Source organism: Salmo trutta, chromosome 34 (assembly GCF_901001165.1).
Source record: "Salmo trutta chromosome 34, fSalTru1.1, whole genome shotgun sequence".
In the NCBI taxonomy this organism is placed as follows: Eukaryota; Metazoa; Chordata; class Actinopteri; order Salmoniformes; family Salmonidae; genus Salmo; species Salmo trutta.
The window spans coordinates 22559872-22583554 of record NC_042990.1 but is presented as its reverse complement, the minus strand read 5'-3'; positions in this window follow the sequence as shown (position 1 = coordinate 22583554).

Genomic DNA, 23683 nt, shown 5'->3' with positions numbered 1-23683 from the left:
TACACCGCGATCCAGACGTTGACTGACAGAATCCGTGTCTTGAATCTAGAATCGCTTTCCAGCGGCACAATGTAAGCAGATACAGAAATATCAGTGTTTTCAAAGCGAGTTTGAACTTCTTCAACTTTTTCTCAGCGACCGAGTTGCTTTGAGAATGACATTGACCATGGATATGCCTGAGTTTAATTTCTCACCATTTTTACAGACAGTTTGGGACATGTCCAAGACATGGTTCATCTGGGATACAAAAAAAAGGCCATCTGTGAAAAATCTACAACTGCTGTACGTTTATTTAAATAATTAGGCATAACTCGCAGATCAGGTCACATCACATCCTTCATGGCTGGTTAGCGTTCCAGGGTGTTTAAGGCCAACGGTGTATCTTCTTTACCTGGGTTTTCTATCATAATTATCTGAACCAAACAGCACTCTGACCAATAAATACTATAGGCCTACTGAAGACTCAAACTGACACATACCATGAAGTTCTTCAGCATCACAAAATTCCTCAGATATTGACATTACAAATTGCCAGTTACGTTACTGTTTAATACAATAATGATGTAATTTGTGTAATAACATAATGATAACCCACTTAATTCTAATACCGTAGCTGTGACAGTGGAGAGAGCAGAATATGTGAGACTAAGGGATTGGATTTGTGCTCAGGAAATTGTTCCAAATCACAAGATTATTGCTGGATGATATTCGATGACGAAATGCAGGAAACCACAAGCCCTCCAATAAACTGGCAGGGGACCATGAGTGACAGCTGTTTTAGGCATTTAGAGCCATTTTTATTGGCATAAGAACCGCTTTCATAATAGCTGGTATGGAGAAATGGTTCTGTCTGGGCCAGGAACTGAAGGTAAGGGTGCTGATTTGTCACTTCACACCTGGAGTGATAAAGGACTCAGTCACGCATATTAATACTGCAGCCAAAGTAGATGCTATCATAAACAATGCAGACATATAAAAGTGTGTATATTATATGTCAATTATACTTTTAAATCAGCTAAAAATGACTTAGTTGTCACAAACATGTTAATCTTTCATCAGAAAAGTATTAGAAACAAAAACAAACTTGGTCACAAAAAAGAAAGGAAGTATAGCGGAAGATCCTATTTAAATTTAAAGGCAATGTTCCCGCGTTAGTGGAGACCGCATTCACGGTAAACTGTCACCTCCTGATCTGTTTCACCTGTCTTTGTGCTTGTCTCCATCCCCCTCCAGGTGTCACCCTTCCTCATTTTCCTCAGTGTATTTATACCTGTGTTCTCTGTTTATCTGTTGCCAGTTTGTCTAGTCTTGTCAGGTCTTACCAGCGTGTTTTCCCGTCTCCCTGCTTTCTCAAGCTCTGTTTCCTAGTTTCCCCGATTTTGACCATTCTGTCTGCCCTGACCCCGAGCCTGACGTTCTATACCTGCCTGACTCTGACCCACGAACCTCTGTCTGTCCTGACCCCGAGCCTTCCTGCTGTTCTGTAGCTTATTGACTCTGAGTTCTGAAGGTAAACGCTGCATATGTCGGCTCAATCGGAAATTACCTTTACATTTTAAGGCAAATCTTCCGCGATACTTTGATAATGTGGATTGAATTAACATCACCGAGTGGGGTTCCCAAGTGGCACAGCGGTCTAAGGCACTACATCTCAGTGGAAGAGGCATCACTACAGTCCCTGGTTCAAATCCAGGCTGCATCACATCCGGCTGTGATTGGGAGTCACATAGGGTGGTATGCAAATGGCCAGGGTAGACCGTCATTGTACTGTAAGTAAGAATTTGTTCTGACTTGCCTAGTTAAATAAAAGGTAAACAACAAAATCCAGCTGTAAATCTCAGCTAACATAATTTGAATTGTAGCACCTGCTCACATTTTACAGTTGTACCAAAATATAGGTTATTACAACTTACATAATGTGTACTACACTATAAATTATGTTACAGCCTGACTCTGTCTATTTAAGCATGTCATTGTTGTTTGAAATAAAACTAAGTTTTAATAAGTGGCCATAAACACTACAAATTAAAATGTATTATATAAAGCAGGACTATAAAGGAAAATATCTTAATTCCAAACTATTAAACAACATTTATTGGTGTGTGTGTGTGTGTGTGTGTGTATTTTCGTTCTACCAAAAACAAAGTGTTTTCTTCAGGACAGAAATAACATGCTTTCTATACATTACTGGACCTAACACAAGGAATATGATAATCAATGACAGCTGACTGTGATTGGATGCTCAAAGGAATTTTTGGTTGTTTTTAAATGTGGTGAATGTGGACATTTTTCTCTTCACACACAGCAGCCATCCTTAGACGTTCCAGATCGTTCACTTTGAACACAACACAAACATCTGCTCAACAAATTCTGTCATTTTCTTTCCATGCAAGCCCTGAGCCCAGAACCTGGCTTAATGTGAAGCTGCATCAGCCTTAACATTTGGCAACTTCACGTAACGGCCAATTTTTGAGGGTTTACTGACTTTGTTATAAAGCATAATGTTATATTTTTCTGAAATAACATTTCTCATCATATTATTTCAAGATTATATTGCTTACATGTAGTTATATGCTTGACTGTGAGCAAAAAAATAATAATAATTATATATATATATATATATATATACAGTACCAGTCAAAAGTTTGGACACACCTACTCATTTAAGGGTTTGTCTTTATTTTTAATATTTTCTACATCAAATCAAACTTTATTTGCCACATGCGCCGAATACAACAAGTGTAGACTTTACCGTGAAATGCTTACTTACAAGCCCTAGTTTGAAGTATCTCAAATATAAAATATATTTGGATTTGTTTAACACTTTTTTGGTTACTACATGTTTCATAGTTTTGATGACTTCACTATTATTCTACAATGTAGAAAAAGTGCAGAGTGCCTAGTCTAGGACCAACAGGCTCCTCAACAGCTTCTACCCCCAAGCCATTAGACTGCTGAACAATTCATAAAAATGTATTTAACATGTTTTTGGTTACTACATGATTCCATATGTGTTATTTCATAGTTTTGATGTCTTTGCTATTATTCTACAATGTACTGTAGAAAATAGTAAAAATAAAGAAAAACCCTCGAATGAGTAGGTGTGTCCAAACTTTTGACTGGTATACTGTATGTATATTCTTTGCACACCCTCTCCATAGTCATGGGTAGTCCGTAAATGAGATCAGAAAATCAATCTGAAACTCAATTTATAAAGAGTGAAAAGTCAAATGACTTCCAGAAGCTTCCATGGTTCTGCCACTGGTTTCAGACCAGGATTAGCAAGTGAGACATTAGAGCCTCCTGCCACACACATTAGAGCGTCCTGCCACACACATTAGAGCGTCCTGCCACACACATTAGAGCGTCCTGCCACACACAGTCCCATGTGACTGGGATTTCCCCAGCGTCTGACACTGACAGACACATTTCCCAGTGCCCACACACACCACACCTCATCTTAGTGTCATAGATGGCATTCCCAGGCCTTCTGCCGTAGGAAAAGTGTATTTGAGTGTCCTGAAAAGCACAAATACCTATTATTATATTGTGTATTAAAAATAAAATGTATGTGTTATTATTAATCTCTCATGTTCTATAATGTCTTCTTCAGAATTAATATTTGTGGCTGTGTGTGTTTCCTCCACCGAGGACTTGATACATCTTCCCAGACAGTGAGAATTCCTTCTAACCCCCTATTTGACTCCAAGGCTTACAGCTGTGGCTACTGTGAACTTTCCAGCAAAGAATAAGTCACCATGCAATGAGAAAGAGCAACATGGTTAGCTCCCTCAGTAGGCTAGGAGAAGGAAAGACTACTGGTTATGGAAGATAAGGTTATAGAAAATCACTGTGAATGAAACTGAGAATGCATCTAAGAAATATCTCATTTAGGGGGGCTAGCTGTCTTTTTCCATAATGGTTGACCATAGCTAAGGTGTTGAGGTGGGCTGTGGACTGTCTCATGTCGGTCATTAAGTTTGGAACAATAGTGCTGTTCTATAACTTTTGCACAATGGATGATTGTTTCAAGAATGCTTGAATGTTCCAGTGACAGATAAAGTGCAGAACTACGAGTGTTTTGTGTACAGCTTTTGCAATAAAAACCTGTGTAAAAATATACACTTCTAAAAAGCTCTCCAAGTTTTCAATAAAGCTGAAAATATCTGCCCAAAGATGACTGATTACTGCAGAAGTGTCATCTGAAAGGCCCGTCAGAACGTTCCTAACCCAGTTGGTGGTTTCAGTGGTCAGGAGTGGACAGAAGTGTCTTCTACACTGTTACACAACATCAGAGTAACACTGAGACATCATTGTGTCCCATATACAGATGTAGGATCTTAATTTGATCACCCTGTTGCAGGAGAACTTTCCTGAGAATTTCCAGTGGATATGAGGTTTAAAAAGGTTTCTGAAGTTTGTCATTTTCACTTTGAAATTTTAGACTTGATTTTCCCTTATGAAAAATATATCAACTCCTACAAAAATGTCCATTAATTATAATCCACATCATAATTCACAATTCCATTTGCTGCAGGATTATTGTCCTGCTGTAGCAAACTGGCTCAAATTAAGATCCTACCTATGTAGACTGTACCACGTGCTCTCTCTCTCTCTCCCTCCCTCCGTCTCCCTCTCCCTACCACTCTCTCCTTCCCTCTCTCTCTCCTCCCTCCCTCCCTGGGCTCTCTGCCAGAGATATGCACCTGCATTAGAGGCCTACCCTTTCCCCTGTCATCTGAGGGACCCTGTCTTGGGAAAGTGTTTTTAATAAGGAGTTTGTCTTCACTCACACATACAACAGCTGGCTGCAACTCATGGAGACAGTTTCCCTTTTTACTCTATTGTTCTGAAGTTGGTTTGAACTGTTATGTACAGTACAGATTGGTATCATGCCCTGTAATGGACGGGTCAGAGGTAGAAAGTTTGAGTTCTGACAAATTAATCGTTGTGTCAATGTACAACTCCGGCAATCAATCGCCACCTTCAAATGTCTTACATCAAAATGAAAGATATGAATAAAGTTAGAAACAAAAGACAGTGCTAACGTACTGTATTTCCATTCCGTTCCAAAATGCTGAATGAAAAATTAGGTTAGGTTAAATGGACACAGTGTAAGGATAAACGAAAAAAAATATACCTAAATCTCTCTATGGTTTGCAGTAAAGCCTGTAGCAAATGCCTCCCACATTGACCCACTGCCAGAAGAAGTGACTGAACAGCATGCTACCAGATTTACATGTGCTCTCATCCATGGTGTTTCAGGAGATTATTGGCCAACAGAGACACAGAGATGATTGGTGTTTGTGTCCTGGGGCCATAGATCTTCTGGGTAAGTCTGTAAGAGCTTTCCACACCTGGATTGTGCAAAATAAGTGCCCTTCTTTGCGAGACATTGAAAAACTTCTCTGGTCTTCGTGGGTAGAACTGTGTTCGAAATTCACTGCTCGACTTAGGGACCTTACAGATAATTGCATGTTTGGGGTACAGAGATGAGGTAATCATTCAAAAATCATGTTAAACGCTATTATTGCACACAGAGAGTCCATGCAACTTGTTATGTGACTTGTTAAGCACCTTTTTGCTCCTGAACTTAGGTTGCCATTATGAAGGGGTTGAATACTTATTGACTCAAGACATTTCAGGAATAGGCTGCTCAGATTTTAGAGCTGCTGTATTCTTCTGGATGTTGAGTTCTTTCCGGACAGATATTAGATGTTGTTTTTTGCATTGGTTCTTTCTACTCCACTCCCCTGTGGTTATCTCCTCTCCTCTCTGTGGTTAAACAAGCTAAAATAGGATGGTTAGTGAACCCCAGTCTATAGGAGTAAAAAAGGCACACAAACTTTTTAGTAGATTTACAAAAGGAAGCCGTGATTTACTGCCGCTCTCCAGATGGTTTAGAACGTCCAGATGTTGAACCGAGAGGGTTTTGAACTGGGAAGGTTGTCCTACATGCACCTTCGCAGAAAGACAACATAAATAGTTGAGATGTTAACGACGGGGTTTTACATTCGTTGTTGGAAGGATTGGACCAAGGTGCAGCGTGGTAGGCGTACATCTTTATTTATTAAATGAACACTGAAACAAAAGAAATACAAACAAAACATAACGTTCAGTAGGGCTACACAGCACATTACCAAAAACAAGATCCCACAAACTAAAGGTGGAAAAAAGGCTGCCTAAATATGATCCCCAATCAGATACAACAATAGACAGCTGCCTCTGATTGGGAACCATACCCGGCCAACAAAGAAATTGAAAACATAGATTGCACACCCTAGTCACACCCTGACCTAACCAAATAGAGAATAAAAGGGATCTCTAAGGTCAGGGCGTGACACGGGGGGTGAGTCTGGAATAATGCAGACTTCATTTTTGGTTACTAGAAGCTCTTATCTACGAGGCCTGATCAGCACAAAGCCTCTACGAGTAGAACAAGGACTGGAATTTATGTTTGAAGCTGATTTTCTGGGTGATCAAAAGGACGAGTCAGATCTGTTGTCTGTTGTTTATCTCTACAGTTGTCACAGTTTGTTCTGTGATTTACATCACAGAATTCTTCAAAAGTCATTATTCCTTCCTGGGGTTGCTTTCCGAGTGGTAAAGCGTTGCTGCCGTATCCTGGTCCCAGATCTGTTGGTCCTGTCTTGTACAATTTGATGTGACAATGACCATAGGAGCTAGCAAGACAGCACCAACAGATCTGGGTCCAGGCTATTGCTATGGCTTTTAGGCCAGTGTCATCTATAGTAATAGATGTGGTAGTTTAGTTAATACCAAAAATGGTTTGCAGGCTGTTTTTATTGTCTTTAAAATGGAATCAGACCCAGTTTGGAATGACATAAGAGTCATTGCCTTGACCCATGACACAGTCGTAGACATAGATGTCACCCACATTGCACTTTTGATCTATGTCAATGTTTTTTCTTCTTCTGGGGTTTTCCAAGGTCTTCCTTAGCTCTTCCAAGGCTGTTTTCTCTCTATTTCTCCACCATACTTCTTTCAGTCCAGCATGTCTGTCTTGGTCCCAGCCGCTGAGCAATTTTCCATTTTTATTTTCCCCAGCAGTCATCAGGTCATTTTAGTTTACCACTCTACAGTTTCCTTTACACATTCTTACTCAATGATATTGAAATTGGCCATCAATGCCACTTCAAAATAGGGGCATGACACCTCTGTGAGGAACAGTGCTGATGGTTCATTGTCATGTCACTAACTGTCCAGGTGTATATTAAACAAGGCGGTTAGAGAAAGAGAGGCATACACAGGCTGAGTGACGGAGGGAGAGAAAGAAAGGAGGAGAGTCTAAATAAAGGGGTTTTTGTGAAGTGGGTCTTGTGGCAGGGCAGTGGTTGGTCCTTGGGGACTAAATAAAGCAGGAGACCAGAGCGAGGGCAGTGGAGGAGAAGTGAAGAGAGGAAAAGAGAGGGAGGAAGGGGAAGACAGCAGGTTGTTGACAGACAAACCCTCTACTCTGTCTGGGCGTCTCCAAAGAAAATCTGTCTGTTTCTGTCTGTTTCTGTCTGTCTGTATCAGTCCTGTCTGAGTCTGTTTCAGTCCTGTCTGTTTCTGTCTGGCTGTATCAGTCCTGTCTGAGTCTGTCTCAGTCCTGTCTGTTTCTGTCTGGCTGTATCAGTCCTGTCTGAGTCTGTTTCAGTCCTGTCTGTTTCTGTCTGGCTGTATCAGTTCTGTCTAAGTCTGTTTCAGTCCTGTCTGTTTCTGTCTGGCTCTATCAGTCCTGTCTAAGTCTGTTTCAGTCCTGTCTGTTTCTGTCTGGCTGTATCAGTCCTGTCTGAGTATGTCTCAGTCCTGTCTGTTTATGTCTGGCTGTATCAGTCCTGTGTAAGTCTGCTTCAGTCCTGTCTAAAATTCCTGTCTGAAACACAATGCATATATATATTTTTTTAATCTATTGAATTCCCTCAAGTAAATCTTAATTCATCACAGCACAACCATGGTATACTATACAGTGAAAACATGTTGGCTGAACTCCTACCACAGGGATACCCCTGGAGGTCCAGTTGAGGTTTTATCACTATTCCACACATACCACACACACACACACACACACACACACACACACACACACACACACACACACACGATGGGCACACACACCCCCCCCCACACACACATACACACGCTAACACACACGATGGTGAAGTTTAAACACTGCTGAAGACAAACATATAAGCAGTGTGCTAGATTGAAAAGAACAGGGAAGAGAAGGGGAAGTAAGCATTCAGAAGGACTGGAGCCTGGACAGGTGTGTTTGTTTGATAAAGGATGGAGTGAAGTAGAGAGCTGTAAAGAGAGGAAGAGAGGAGGGCGCAGGGCTATAAACAAATGCCATGGGGGATATAACGTGAGTGACCAGCGCTTTCCTCTTTCCTCTTGGCCACAGAGCTTGAAGCACTTTACAGCCTGTGAGGGGATAGAGCAGTAACCAGATCACTGGGGATTATTCACAGTCGAAGAGTAGGAGTGCTGATCTAGGATCAGTTCTGCTCTTTAAAACATAATGAATAAGAGGGGGACCTGATCCTAGAACAACACTCCTACTCTGAGACGCTTTGTGAATATGGGCCCAGTACACTAGGTGATTATTAACAAAGTCTAAGAGTAGGAGTACTGATCTAGGATCAGTTTAGCCTTTTTTTTCATAATGAATGAGACTTAAAACATAGCTCAGAAGTCCTCAAAACCTTGGTGGATTATCTGTGTGTGTGTGTGTGTGTGTGTGTGTGTGTGTGTGTGTGTGTGTGTGTGTGTGTGTGTGTGTGTGTGTGTGTGTGTGTGTGTGTGTGTGTGTGTGTGTCTGTGTGTGTGTGTGTGTGAGGGATCCTTATGCTACTTCTGCTTTCTCAGAGCTTGTTCCCTATTAACTACAGCAATTACTGGTCATTAAATAATAAACCAAGGCTGTTCCTTTCAAACTGAAACTAATGAAATACCCAAAGGTGCTAATGGCAGTCTCCTGCACATGTTATGACTGGTCTTTCATCACTTTCTCTACCCCCACACACAATTCTGCCTGGACCGGAGAGATCTGGCATATGTTAAACTGTCCGGAACAGGAGAGAGAGAGAAAGTGGGAGAGAGGGGAAGTTGGAGAGGGAGAAAGAGAGGTAGAGAGAGAGCGGGCGAGAGCGAAATGAGAGCGAGAGAGGGCCAGGTGGGGTGGGAAGCAGAGAGAAGGAGAGGAATTGGAATGTATCGTGTAGGAAGCGCATGAACAAAATGAAATAAAACAAAATGTGTGGTACTTCTCAAAATGCTTCGTCAGCAATATTATTCTGAACATTACACTCATGTTGAACCATTCACTCTTTTCTTCAATGAGTCGGACACGAGGGATATACTGTTGACACCCGACCAGGCCCCGATCCCCGTGATTTGCTGGAGAAGGAAACAGAGATTGAGGCAAAAGATCAGGGTGCCTTGTGAGGACCAGGCGACGAGTGGCTAATCTGCCCTTGCCCTCCATTCTGCTAGCTAACATTCAATCGCTAGAAAATAAATGGAACGAACTGAAAGCACATATATCCTACCAACAGGACATTAAAAACTGTAATATTTTATGCTTCACCGAGTCGTGGATGAACGACGACATTAAAACTTCTTCGGGATCGGTGTCCCTTCGGTTGAGCTAATGTAGGCTAATGCGATTGGATGAGGTAACAAGAATATTTCCCAGGACATAGACATATCTGATATTGGCAGAGAGCTTAAATTCTTGTTAATCTAACTGCACTGTCCAATTTACAGTAGCTATTACAGTGAAATAATACCATGCTATTGTTTGAGGAGAGTGCACAATTTTGAACATGAAAAGTTATGAATAATTTAATTAGGCATATTTGGGTAGTCTTGATACAGAATGCTGAACAGAAAGGCAATGGTTCATTGGATCAGTCTAAAACTTTTCACATACACTGCTGCCATCTAGTGGCCAAAATCTAAATTGTACCTGGGCTGCACCTGGGCTGGAATAATACAATACGGCCTTGCCGGTTGGTTTTTTCTTTGTATTATCTTTTACCAGATCTATTGTGTTATATTCTCCTACAATCCTTTCACATTTCCACAAACTTCAAAGTGTGTCCTTTCAAATGGTACCAAGAATATGCACATCCTTGCTTCAGGGCCTGAGCTACAGGCAGTTAGATTTGGGTGTGCCATTTTAGGCAAAAATTGAAAAAAAGGGGTGGATCTTTAAGAGAAACATTGAGCTGACGGGTTATACACTCAATCGGCAAGACAGAACAGCAGCCTCTGGTAAGACACGAGGCGGGGGCCTATGCATTTATGTAAACAACAGCTGGTACATGATATCTAAGGAAGTCTCAAAGTTTTGCTCGCCTGAGGTTGAGTTTCTTATGATAAGCTGTAGACCACACTACTTACCCAGAGAGTTTTCATCTGTATTTTTCGTAGCTGTCTACATACCACTAAAACCGCACTAAATGAGTTGCATTCCGCCATAAGCAAACAGGAAAACGCTCATCCATAGGTGGTGTTCCTAGTGGCCTGTGACTTTAATGCAGGGAAACTTAAATCAGTTTTACCGAATTTCTATCAACATGTTAAATATGCAACCAGAGGGAAAATAATTCTAGACCATCTCTACTCTACACACAGAGACGCGTACAAAATTCTCCCTTGCCCTCCATTTGGCAAATCTGACCATAATTCTATCCTCCTGATTCCTTCTTACAAGCAGAAATTTAAGCAGGAAGCACCAGTGAGTCGGTCTATAAAAAAGTGGTCAGATGAAGCAGATGCTAAACTACAGGACTGTTTTGCTAGCACAGACTGGAATATGTTCCGGGATTCTTCAGATGGCATTGAGGAGTACATCACATCAGTCACTGGCTTTATTGATAAGTGCACCGAGGACGTCATCCCCACAGTGACTGTACGTACATACCCATCCAGAAGCCATGGATTACAGGCAACATTCGCACTGAGCTAAAGGATAGAGCTGCCACTTTCAAGGAGTGGGACTCCAACCCGGAAGCTTATAAGAAATCTCGCTATGCCCTCCGACAAACAATCAAACAGGCAAAGCATCAATACAGGACTAAGATCGAATCGTACTACTCCGGCTCTGACGCTCGTCGGATGTGGTAGGACCTGCAAACTATTACAGACAGACAACAAAGGGAAGCACAGTCGAGAGCTGCCCAGTGACATGAGCCTACCAGATGAGCTAAATAACTTCTATGCTCGCTTTGAGGCAAGTAACACTGAAACATGCATAAGAGCACCAACTGTTCCGGATGACTTTGTGATCACGCTCTCCGCAGCCGATGTGAGTAAGACCTTTAAACTGGTCAACATTCACAAGGCCACTGGGCCAGACGGATTACCAGGACGTGTACTCCGAGCATGCGCTGACCAACTGGCAAGTGTCTTCAATGACATTTTCAACCTCTCCCTGTCTGAGTCTGTAATACCAACATGTTTCAAGCAGACCACCATAGTCCCTGTGCCCAAGAATACTAATGTTAGCTACCTAAATGACTACGACCCGTAGCACTCACGTCTGTAGCCATGAAATGCTTTGAAAGGCTGGTCATGGCTCACATCAACACCATTATCCCAGAAACCTTAGACCCACTCCAATTTGCATACCGCACCAACAGATCCACAGATGATGCAATCTCTATTGCACTCCACACTGCCTTTTCCCACCTGGACAAAAGGAACACCTATGTGAGAATGTTATTAATTGACTACAGCTCAGCGATCAACACCATAGTACCCTCAAAGCTCACCACTAAGCTAAGGACCCTGGGACTAAACAGCTCCCTCTGCAACTGGGTCCTAGACTTCCTGACAGGCCGCCCCCAGGTGGTAAAGCTAGGTAACAACACATCCGCCACGCTGATCCTCAACACGGGGGCCCCTCAGGGGTGCGTGCTCAGTCCCCTCCTGTACTCTCTGTTCACTCATGACCGCACGGCCAGGCACAACTCCAACACCATCATTAAGTTTGCTGATGACACAACAGTAGTAGGCCTGATCACCGACAACGATGAGACAGCCTATAGGGAGGAGGTCAGAGACCTGAGCATATGGTGCAAGGACAACAACCTCTCCCTCAACATGATCAAGACAAAGGAGATGATTGTGGACTACAGGAGAAAGAGGACCGAGCATGCCCCCATTCTCATCGACGGGGCTGTAGTGGAGCAGGTTGAGAGCTTCAAGTTCCTTGGTGTCCACCAACAAACTAACATGGTCCAAGCACACCAAGACAGTCGTGAAGAGGGCACGACAAAACCTATTCCCCCTCAGGAGACTGAAAGGTTTGGGCATGAGCCCTCAGATCCTCAAAAGATTTTACAGCTGCACCATCGAGAGCATCCTGACGGGTTGCATCACTGCCTGGTATGGCAACTGCTCGGCCTCCGACCGCAAGGCACTACAGAGGGTATTGCGTACGGCCCAGTACATGACTGGGGCCAAGCTTCCTGCCATCCAGGACCTCTATACCAGGTGGTGTCAGAGGAAGGTTCTAAAAATTGTCAAAGACTCCAGCCACCCTAGTCATAGACTGTTGTCATGACGTTGGCCTCTTTGGGTACTGGGCTATCAGTTGACCCCCTCCCCTTTGTACCATCCCCCCAACCTACCTTCCCCCCAACCCAGGCCCTGTGTGAAAGGGTTGTAAAAACTCTAAGAGGAGTTTTTACACATGTTTCATAGAGAGACAAAGGAAATTCTTCCAACTCATAGAATTGGAGAACCGAGCGACATGTGTGTTCTGGAGAAGATATCGAAGATTGGTGAAGACTCCAGCTACGAACTGATCCGCTTGGTACAATTTTGTGATACTCAGAAGAGACAATATAGCCATATTACCATAAAACTGTTTATATAATAGCCTCAGCGATGAGACTAGCATCATAATGGTTGTATAAAATGTATTAATAAGGATAAAGCTATTTGTAATACATTGAGATGCTATGTACTGATGTTAATGTGATAGAATTGTATTTCTGTAACCAAGTCTAACTCAGTCATAGGCATGCCCCCAGGGACACATACAGGACCAGGCGTCATTTGACAAGCCTGTTCTATGGGCACTATAAAACACCCCCTGATTTACATTTCTACAGACCAGGCCTACACTCCATTGCGAGTTGGCTCATAGGTTCGACCATCCAAGTACTCTACTGAAAGTGAACTATACCACGTGGTTAACTTTTACTATCGAGACCGACAGAATAAGAACAAGTCTTTGATATTAATTATTAGTCTGCAGCTAAGTAAATTATATCATTGAACGCGAAGACCAACCACATCCATTCTATGACGACATTAATGAATGTCGCTCTGAAAGATCCATTCTAACCGAGAGAGAGAGAGAGAGAGAACGCGGACAAACTCTCCATCAGAACATAACTCTTCCAAAGGGATCCCGACGACACATGAGCGTAAATATATATTGATTGCAATTGTTCCCGAATGAGTGAGCCTTCAATTGTCAATTGTGAATATTAATGAACTCTGTGTAACTTCTCAGCTTACCGTTTATGACCCATTGTCTAACAGACCAGCCATGCTTGTTAGCCATTAGGGCACATTACTATACCAATCCTTTGTGACGATAATTACTGTTTGTATGTTTTCTGTTAATTACTTAGTGTAGTAAATAAATGATTTTAAGACAATTGATGTATGGATGATTTTAGTAAAGACTGGGTTCGTGCAGATACAACAATTTACGACGTTTGGGAATGAGACTTGACGCGAGGTAAAATACACCATTCAAACCAGAAGATAATCGGCCTATATTATAATATAGGAAAGTTATATTAGGAAAATTATAACTTTGTAATCTGAATATTTTTCTTGGTGCCCCGATCTCCTAGTTAATTACAATTAAACGATTAATCAGTTTAATCGCGTGATAATAATTACAGGGAGTTAATTGATAAACCTATCTTCAGTTTAATGGTACCCAAAGACACGACACTGTTCTCTCTGCTACCGCACGGCAAGCGGTACCGGAGCGCCAAGGCTAGGTCCAAGAGGCTTCTGAACAGCTTCTACCCTCAAGCCCTAAGACTCCTAAACAGCTAATCAAATGGCTACCCAGACTATTTGCACCCCCCCTCCCCTCCCCACTACACTGCTGCAACTCTCTGTTATTATCTATGCATAGCCACTTTGAAAACTCTACCTGCATATACATAATTACCTACATTACCTCGACACCAGTGCCCCGACACATTGACTCTGTACCGGTACCCACTGTATATAGCCCCGCTATTGTTATTTACTGCTGCTCTTCAATTATTTGTTTTTCTTATCGCTTACTTTTTTAAAACTTTTTATTTTTTAGGTATTTTCTTAAAACTGCATCATTGGTTAAGGGCTTGTAAGTAAGCATTTCACTCTATGGTCTACACATGTTGTATTCGGCACATGTGACGAATAAAATGGGATTTGACGTGATTAAAGTTATGGACAACAGTAGATCTAAACTAGAGACCGTCTGTGTTCTGTACAATGTTACCTGGATACGGTCAATGGGATTGGTCACAATATGACCGTTCCTCAATGGTGTCTTCATGGTCTTTGTGCTATGTAACGACATGCTAATACAATATTATTACTAGAGTGATTACAGTGTTATTATGAAGGCAACTTAATGTGATACATTTGCTGTTATATCTGCTTCTGATAATGTCCATAGAATGCCACATGGAACCCTTATTGAAGTAACTGTCAGTGGTGATAAGATGCTACATTTGGCCAGCCCAGCAAAGCCTGGGCACTGCTCTGCTCTGCCATCCCAGAGAGTTACAGTATATGACCCATAGAGTTCCATCTCATCTCTCCTCTGTGGTGGTTTGGTTGGATGTTATTGTTTAAAGAACAAACCCCTCTGCTCTCTGCAGAGAGCCTGAGCCACCGACAGTGAGGGGATTCATAAATCTTCACTGTGACTGGAAGTTCCTGGCTGTGTGTGTGTGTGTGTGTGTGTGTGTGTGTGTGTGTGTGTGTGTGTGTGTCTGAGTGAGTGTGCCTGAGTGCGTGTGTGTTTGTGTTGCTGTTTCAAAACTCATCCTGCGGGGAAGTATGGTCTTAGTGTGGTCTCACCCACTGCTACTGCCGCAGGCTAGACTGCCCTTGTGTGCTCTCCAACCAGTGTGTTTCCTGTCTGCAACAGAGCCTCGACAGCCTAGATCAGCGATCATCAACTAGATTCAGCCGTGGGTCGATCTTTTCTTCTTCTTTTCTTTTCTTGTGGTCAAGGGGCCGGAACATAATGACAATAATTTGTAGACTGGAAATTGACCACAGGATGCCTGAACAGATTTTATTGAACTAAAACATTTGTATACAATCACTAAGTGAACAAAACGCTAAGAACACCTGCTCTTTCAATGACATAGACTTACCAGGTGAATCCAGGTGAAATCTATGATTCCTTATTGATGTTGCCTGTTAAATCCACTTCAATCAGTATAGATAAAGGGGAGGAGACAGGTTAAAGAAGGATTTTTAAGCCTTGAGACAATTGAGACATGGATTGTATATGCGTGCCATTCAGAGGGTGAATGGGCAAGACAAAATATTGAAGTGCCTTTGAACAGGTATATTAGTAGGTGCCAGACACACCAATTTGTGTCAAGAACTGCAACGCTGCTGGGTTTTTCATGTTCAACAGTTTTCCGTGCGTATCAATAATGGTCCACCACCCAATGGACATCCAGCCAACTTGACACAACTGTGGGAAGCATTGGCGTCAACATGGGCCAGCATCCCTGTGGAACGTTTTCGACACCTTGTAGAGTTGATGCCCGATGAATTGAGGCTGTTCTGATGGCAAAAAAGAGGGGTACAACTCAATATTAGGAAGGTGTTCTTAATGTTTTGTTCACTCAGTGTATATCTCTTTATTATGCGTGGAAATAATATTTTACGTCCTATTACCATAGAAAGTGAAACTTTCCTTGATATTAAAAAGACCCAAGCTGCTAATAATAACAATGCAAGCCTATCGATACACAAATATGCTAATTGATAAAAATAAATAAAATGTTGGATACATTTTTTTATAGTTTAATCTTTGTGAATGATATCATAAATAGGACTGGTAGAGTTGTCACACATGCAGCTAACAAAAATATATGGAAATTCTGCTCTACAACCAACTAATCGCAGCATTACATTTTTCTCTCATTCCAACTTCCACCTCCTGCCATACGTCCGCTTATTTTTCTTCCTCTTGTTATGAGAGTTGTCAATGGTCTACTGTACATATGAATTATATAACAAATCCCTTCCCTACCTCTGTAGGTCTCAAGCTGTGGTCCAATTCCAGTTTTGAAAGAGTGGTTTTCTGGCATATGAGAGAGAGAGAGAGAACGAGAGAGAGAACAAGAGAGAGAACGAGAGAGAGAGAGAGAACGAGAGAGAGAGAGAGAGAACGAGAGAGAGAGAGAGAACGAGAGAGAGAGAGAGAACGAGAGAGAGAGAGAACGAGAGAGAGAGAGAGAGAGAGAGAGAGAGAGAGAGAGAACGAGAGAGAGAACGAGAGAGAGAACGAGAGAATGACAAGAGAGAGAAAGAAAGCGAGAGAGAAAAAGATAGAAAGAGAGAGAGCTTACTCCTACATTTTCCTTCTCTGACTTCCACATCCACAGGATATGCACCATATATCTTTGGCTGGCCGGTGGTGGAGACAGTGTGAAGTATTGCGATGACAGAGAATGGTTTGTTGAGTGTCCTGGGGCTTAAGCCTCTCTTTGGGTTGGCGCCCTGTGTGCGGGGATCTCTGGTGCCAAATACCAACAGCCTCCCTCTCCTCTCACACCCCATTGATAACGTGATTGATGGGGCATCCAGTTAGTCAACGGATCGCAAATCAATGCTTCATTGGAGGCCATAATCCGTTTAAGGCCTTGGTGACTACATAGAGACTGGCTCTGCACATCTACGTGATTACTTTGTGTGTGTGTGTGTGTGTGTGTGTGTAGGGGGGTTATGTTATTTGCTGCTGTGACATTTTGTGAACAGAATACTTCTTTATAATATTTCACATAGTATAAGTGTGAATGTGAGTGTGTGTGTGTGTGAACCAACAGGCTGCTGGTACCAGGGATTAGCCGTCTTCAGCGTTTCTTCTCCTTTCCTCTCCTCCTTTCCAGTCTTCCTTTCCTCTCCTCCTCTCTTCCCCTCCGCAGTGTCTCCTGACAGACTCCACAGCGTCACACTGTGCAGAGGAATGAGGATATGCACTACAGAGATGCCTGACCCTTTCAAAGTGTGTGTGTGTGTGTGTGACACCCTGGATCAATGTTCCATTAGAAACCATCCAGAGAAAGAAGGGAAGAACAGAGGAAGATAATCAAAAATGGTCTCAGTTTTCTATGGTAGATGTCTGAAGCTTGACATAAGGTGTGTTTAAATGAGGAGACACAGATGGTTAACTGGAGGGGCTGTTTGAAAAGACCAACATGTGAACACAAGCGTGTGTGTGTGTGTGTGTGTGTGTGCGTGTGTGTCTGTGTGTGTCTGTCTGTGCGTGTGTGTGTGTGTGCGTTTGCGTGTGTGTGCGTGTAGACAGATGTGACAGATGACTCAGGAGGAACTTTCTAAAGCAGTAGTCACCAACTTTTTTGAGTGGAGATCACATTCCGAGTTAAAATACAAGCCGAGATCTACCGTTCAGATTTTTTTTTTTAACATGCCAAAAAAAGGAAGCCTATGCAACATTAAACCTATTAAAAACAGTATTGGGGAAGGATCATGAGACCCTTGAACGAGATGGCCGCATGAACTAAGAGCTCCGCACAAGTAGTTTCCAATTCCTAATCTTACCTCCACTTCAAGTTTAAACTCCTTTAGCTTTAGTCAAAAAGTCATGGTGGCTGCAAAAGGCGACATTTTTACCCGGAATCGAACACTAGCGCCGGAAAAAGTCTCCAAGAAGCAGCTAGCTTCAGAAAAAGCTAGCGCCATTAGCCAGGAGCAAGAGGACCCGTCCCCCTCCGAGGCCCAACAAATGCCAACCTCGCACTCTGTCGAAGACATCCTTTCTGAGCTGACATCTCAACGTACAGAACTCAACATTAAATTAGATGCCATTAACTCTCAGCTCAGTGCGATAGGGGGCAAGGAGACAATCCTGGAAAATGCTTTGCCTGACATCAACAACAAGATAACCATCAACGCGGGACGCCTGGACGAGGCAGAGGGGCGAATCCTATCCATGAAAAACTTACTGACAGACGCCATGGAAACAATAGCATATGCTAAAAAGAAAATAGAGCATCTGGAAGAGAAAACAGAGGACCTGGAAAACAGGGGGCGAAGGAATAATTGAGAAAAAAGAAGAGGGAAACATGCCACTGATCCGCTACCTGCAAGACAAACTTCCCGAGTGGCTCCACCTGTCCACCGACAGGCCCATAGAACTCGAGAGAGCCCACCAAGCACTGAGGCCCCCACCAGCAGCCAGACAACCACCGCGCCCAATCACCATACGTTTCCTGAGATTCACTGACAAGAAACAAGTCCTACAGGCGGCGAAAATCAACACCATTACAGTGGGAAACGCCAAACTCACTTTACACCAGGACCTGTCAGCTGGAATACGCCGAAAGCGCCGAGAGTTTGACGAGGTGAAGAAATACTCCATTGACTGAGGCATCTTTAGGGGATTCAAATACCCAAACGAGCTCAGGATTCTTCACCAAGGAGCCCTGCGACACTACAAAAGTCCCGAAGAGGCAAAACGTTTTTTGAAAGACAATCCTGGTCAATGAGAAATGGACCAATGACTAAATGCGATTACTGTTATTACTAAAGGAGGTAAGACAACCTATAGCCGCCATCCAAAGACCCACCCACCCCACTAAATGTCATTATAGCCGTCTGATCTATATTTATTTTTCTTTAGCTGAGAGGGATAGGCTCTATAGCCTAACCTAGGCCTACTAACGTTTCAGCCTACTTTTATTTCCCTCTTTTTGTGCTATTATTACTTGTGGTTCCCTATGTTCCTTGGGGGAGGTATATGTAGGCTGGGATACTGATTTTATTTTCTCCCTCTTTTAATGTGGTCTGGACGGGGGCTACGTTGTCATTTACTCAATGCGGGGCGGAGGCATTTATTTGGTAGGGAGGGGGAGACGTTGTGCGTTGCTAACTGTTGCCGGTTTTTTGTTGTTTTTCGGAACACAGAATTGAGACTGAGCGGGGGGGTAATAGATCCAACGGGATATGTCCAGTTGTTTGGGAACTCGGCTGGGGTGTTCAGAGATTGTTATTTTATGTACACCATTTATTTTCCTTTTATGTGAACACAGCTGTAACTATTATCCACCTTTACCCACAGATGACTTGCACTAGAGTTCGATTACTGTTCGATGACGATGACTAGTACCTTAAATCTACTGACATGGAACTGCCATGGTCTAGGTCATGCAATAAATACTATGTGCTCTAAAAAAAGAAAAAGCAGACGTTGCGCTATTACAAGAGACACACCTCTGTGATGCCGAACATGCCAAACTCCGCAGAGCTTGGGTGGGACAGGTGTATTTCTCATCTTTCATATCAAACAGTAGAGGTACAGCCATACTTATCCATAAGAATGTTCCATTCATAATTGACAAAAACATATCTGATCCGGAGGGGAGATTTATTCTGATAACTGGGTCACTGTATGGACAACCAATTACTATCTTAAACATATACGCCCCTAACACAGATACTCCTGCTTTCATGTCAAAAATGATAACCCTGATCAATGAGCATTGTGCTTCCTTTGGAGTGGTGGCCGGAGATTTTAATTGTACCATCAACCCAACCCTGGACAAATCATCTCAAGTCCCCACCACAAACCCTAGATCTGCAAAGATGTTGAAGTCTCTTACTAAAGAGATGGGACTGATAGATATCTGGAGAGACTAATAGCTCAACTATGAACTATACATACTACTCTAATGTCCATAACACCTACTCCCGTATAGATTACATTTTTATCCCAAAGAGTTTCATAAATTCAGCCACGTATACAATTGGACCCATAGCACTTTCAGATCACGCCTTTGTCCACCTCCGCTTTGACCTCTGCAAAAACATTGAGGTCAAAGAGCTGGAAATTCAACACCTCCGTGTTATCAAACGAAGCGTTCCATACATTGGTAACTTCATGGATAGACAACTACACACAAGACAACAAAGATTCTCCTGTTTCTCCGGCCACAATGTGGGACGCTGCCAAAGCCACACTAAGAGGTCATCTAATTGCATATGCTCCCTCTAAGAAAAAAGCTATGGAAGCACACAGGCTGGATCTTGAGAGGGAGCTGGAATGCTGTGAAAAAGTACATAAACAATCCCCAGACAGCCCCCCCTGGAGTCAACTTAAAACAGCCAAAGCCAAACTGAATTTGGACTATACTCGGGAGATAAAAAAAAGTTTTCTTTACCAAACAGAAATACCATGAGTATAGCAATAGGCCTAGTAGATTGCTTGCTTACCAATTAAAAAAAGAGCAGTCAGAGTGTGCAATCATGGCTATCCGAACAGCAGAGGACGAGGTCACATATAAATGTAACTTTTCATGATTTTTACTGCAAACTATATACCTCTGAGAGAAAACTCCACTCCTTCCTAGAGGGATTCTCGCTACCTAAACTATCAGAGACCGACTGAGAAGATCTCAACTCCCCCTTCACTCCTGAGGAGATCCTGGAGGCAATTATCTCCATGCCACCTAATAAGTCCCCAGGCCCAGATGGATTCCCCAGAGAGTTCTACAAAGCTTTTTGGCCCCAGCTTAGCCCTATTTTCATGCCAATGCTGGATGATTTTTGCAAAAACTGAGTTCTCCCAGACTCAATGCACACAGCTCGCATTACAGTGTTGCTCAAAAAAGACAAGGACCCTCTATCCTGCTCGTCCTTCCGGCCCATAAGCTTGTTGGATTTCGACTACAAAATAATTACCATATTGCTTGCTAAAAGACTAAACAGTCTTCTTCCCAAAATAATAAAAGCGGACCAAACTGGATTTATTAGAGACAGATACTCTTCTGATAACATTCGCCATCTTTTTTATATTATTGATCAAGAAAACGCACAGAAGACCCCTGTCCTGCTGGCTTCACTGGATGCTGAGAAGACATTCGACAGGATGGAGTGGAGCTTTCTGTTCGCAGTCTTAGAAAAGTTCAATATGGGCCCAAACTTTATTAAATGGATTAAGTCCCTATACTCTCATCCAAATGCCATGGTGACTACTAACGGACTGAACTCTGACAGATTCCCTTTGGGACGGGGCACAAGACAAGGGTGCTCGCTGTCCCCCCTGTTCTACTTGTTGGGGGCAGAGCCTCTGGCAGAGTTGATAAGGACCAATCCAAGTATTATGGGTGTCTCTGCAGCACAAGATTTCGCTTTACGCGGATTATGTCTTGCTCTACATATCCAACCCTGAGAAATCCCTCCCATTTTAGACACAATTGCTCAGTATGGCAAGTTTTCAGGATGTAGGATAAATTTGAACAAATCCACTGTCCTCTCAATCTTACACTCATCAGCTCTATGAAGACACTATGTCCATTTCAATGGAAGACACAGGGGTTTCAATACCTTGGGATCTTCATAACACCAGATCTGAATAGCCTTTTCAAGGAAAATTATCTTCCACTCCTGGATTGAATCAAGAACGATCTCCAAACCTGTATCTTCCTCCCAATTAGCCTAGTCGGAAGAAGTAATGTAATCCGTATGAACATCCTCCCTAGACTGAACTATTTATTTCAGATGCTCCCATGCTATCTCCCAGTTTCCTTTTTCAAAACAACTAACCAAAGCTTCACCAAATTTATATGGGGCAATAAAAAACCTAGGATCAAGCTCTCCACTCTATCGAAACCTGAATCTAAGGGTGGTCTTGCCCTTCCCTCCCTTCAATTGTACTACTGGTCTGCCCAAATCCGCAACATGCTAACATGGATCACAAACAGACAAGAGTCAACGTGGATTCCGATAGAAGCCCAATCCTGTGGTTCATTGCCCCTAAGCTCAATTATATTCATTAATAACTTTAGTGAAGTGGGCAACATAGTCAAAACCTTTGTGATTTACAGCACCCTACTAGCGTGGAGGGACTGTAAGAAATACCTGGGCATTTCCTCCCAAATATGTTCTCACTCGCCTATAGTAGGCAACCCAGACTTGCCAAAAGCCCTGAGTGATGCCAACTTTAATCTTTGGCATACTCTAGGAATCAGGACCTTTTCAGACCTATTTCATCAGAAAACCACTACACTGAAATCCTTTCAAGAGCTCTGTAGTGAATTCAATGTGCCAAGATCCCTTTTTTTTATATCTTCAAATTAGACATGTCATACACTCATTTACTTCCAAGAGGAGGTTTAGAGCTCAGCTGAATGAGGTTGAAACCCTTCTTGTCACAGCACAATCCATTAAAGGCAAAATGTCCTATATTTATAGATTCCTTCTGAGAAAGGAGCCTCCTCCTTTACTCCTTTGAAAATAATCTGGGAAAAGGACCTTGGTCTGACTTTCAGTGATGAGTTATGGGCGGAGGTTTGCGACAGGGTATACTGTTCCTCTACTAATGTAAAAATGAAAGAATCTAATTACACATTTTTGTACAAATTTTATTACACTCCAATGAGACTCCACAGAATGAAAACAGACATTTCTCCTAACTGTAAAAGATGTACCTCTGAAAGTGAAACATATATGCATGTATTTTGGAGCTGTAGAGAGATTTTGGCATATACATACTGCTGCACAGAAAATACTAGATGTACAGTTTGATATGACCCCTTGTATCTATCTTCTTAATGCCCAGCAGGACTTTGTTCTTGATCCTGACAGAGAAAATTTGCTCATGACTATTACATACTTTGCTAAGAAATGTATTCTTCTATTGTGGGCCTCTAATACTTCTCCTACATTTAAAATGTGGATTGACCAGAATGTTGACTTTCTCCCTCTTGAAAAGCTCACTTATGACCTCCGCAAGAGACAGCCCAAGTTTGACAGACTCTGGTCTCCACTACTCAACTATATTTCAAATTGGACAGAGTGAATGGGGTGATTAGGGAAATGAGCAGATACATGTTGTGTAAGGTGCTGTAAAAACTCGTCTCAGCTAAGGCTGGAAATAGCTAATAAGAACCTTGATAGTGCTGCTGCAAGTTTAATATATATATATATATATATATATATATGTATATACTGCTCAAAACAATAAAGGGAACACTTAAACAACACAATGTAACTCCAAGTCAATCACACTTCTGTGAAATCAAACTGTCCACTTAGGAAGCAACACTGATTGACAATAAATTTCACATGCTGTTGTGCAAATGGAATAGACAACAGGTGGAAATTATAGGCAATTAGCAAGACACCCCCAATAAAGGAGTGGTTTCTGCAGGTGGTAACCACAGACCACTTCTCAGTTCCTATGCTTCCTGGCTGATGTTTTGGTCACTTTTGAATGCTGGCGGTGCTTTCACTCTAGTGGTAGCAAGAGATGTGGAGGAGGCCGTAGGAGGGCAACAACCCAGCAGCAGGACCGCTACCTCCGCCTTTGTGCAAGGAGGAGCAGGAGGAGCACTGCCAGAGCCCTGCAAAATGACTTCAGCAGGCCACAAATGTGCAT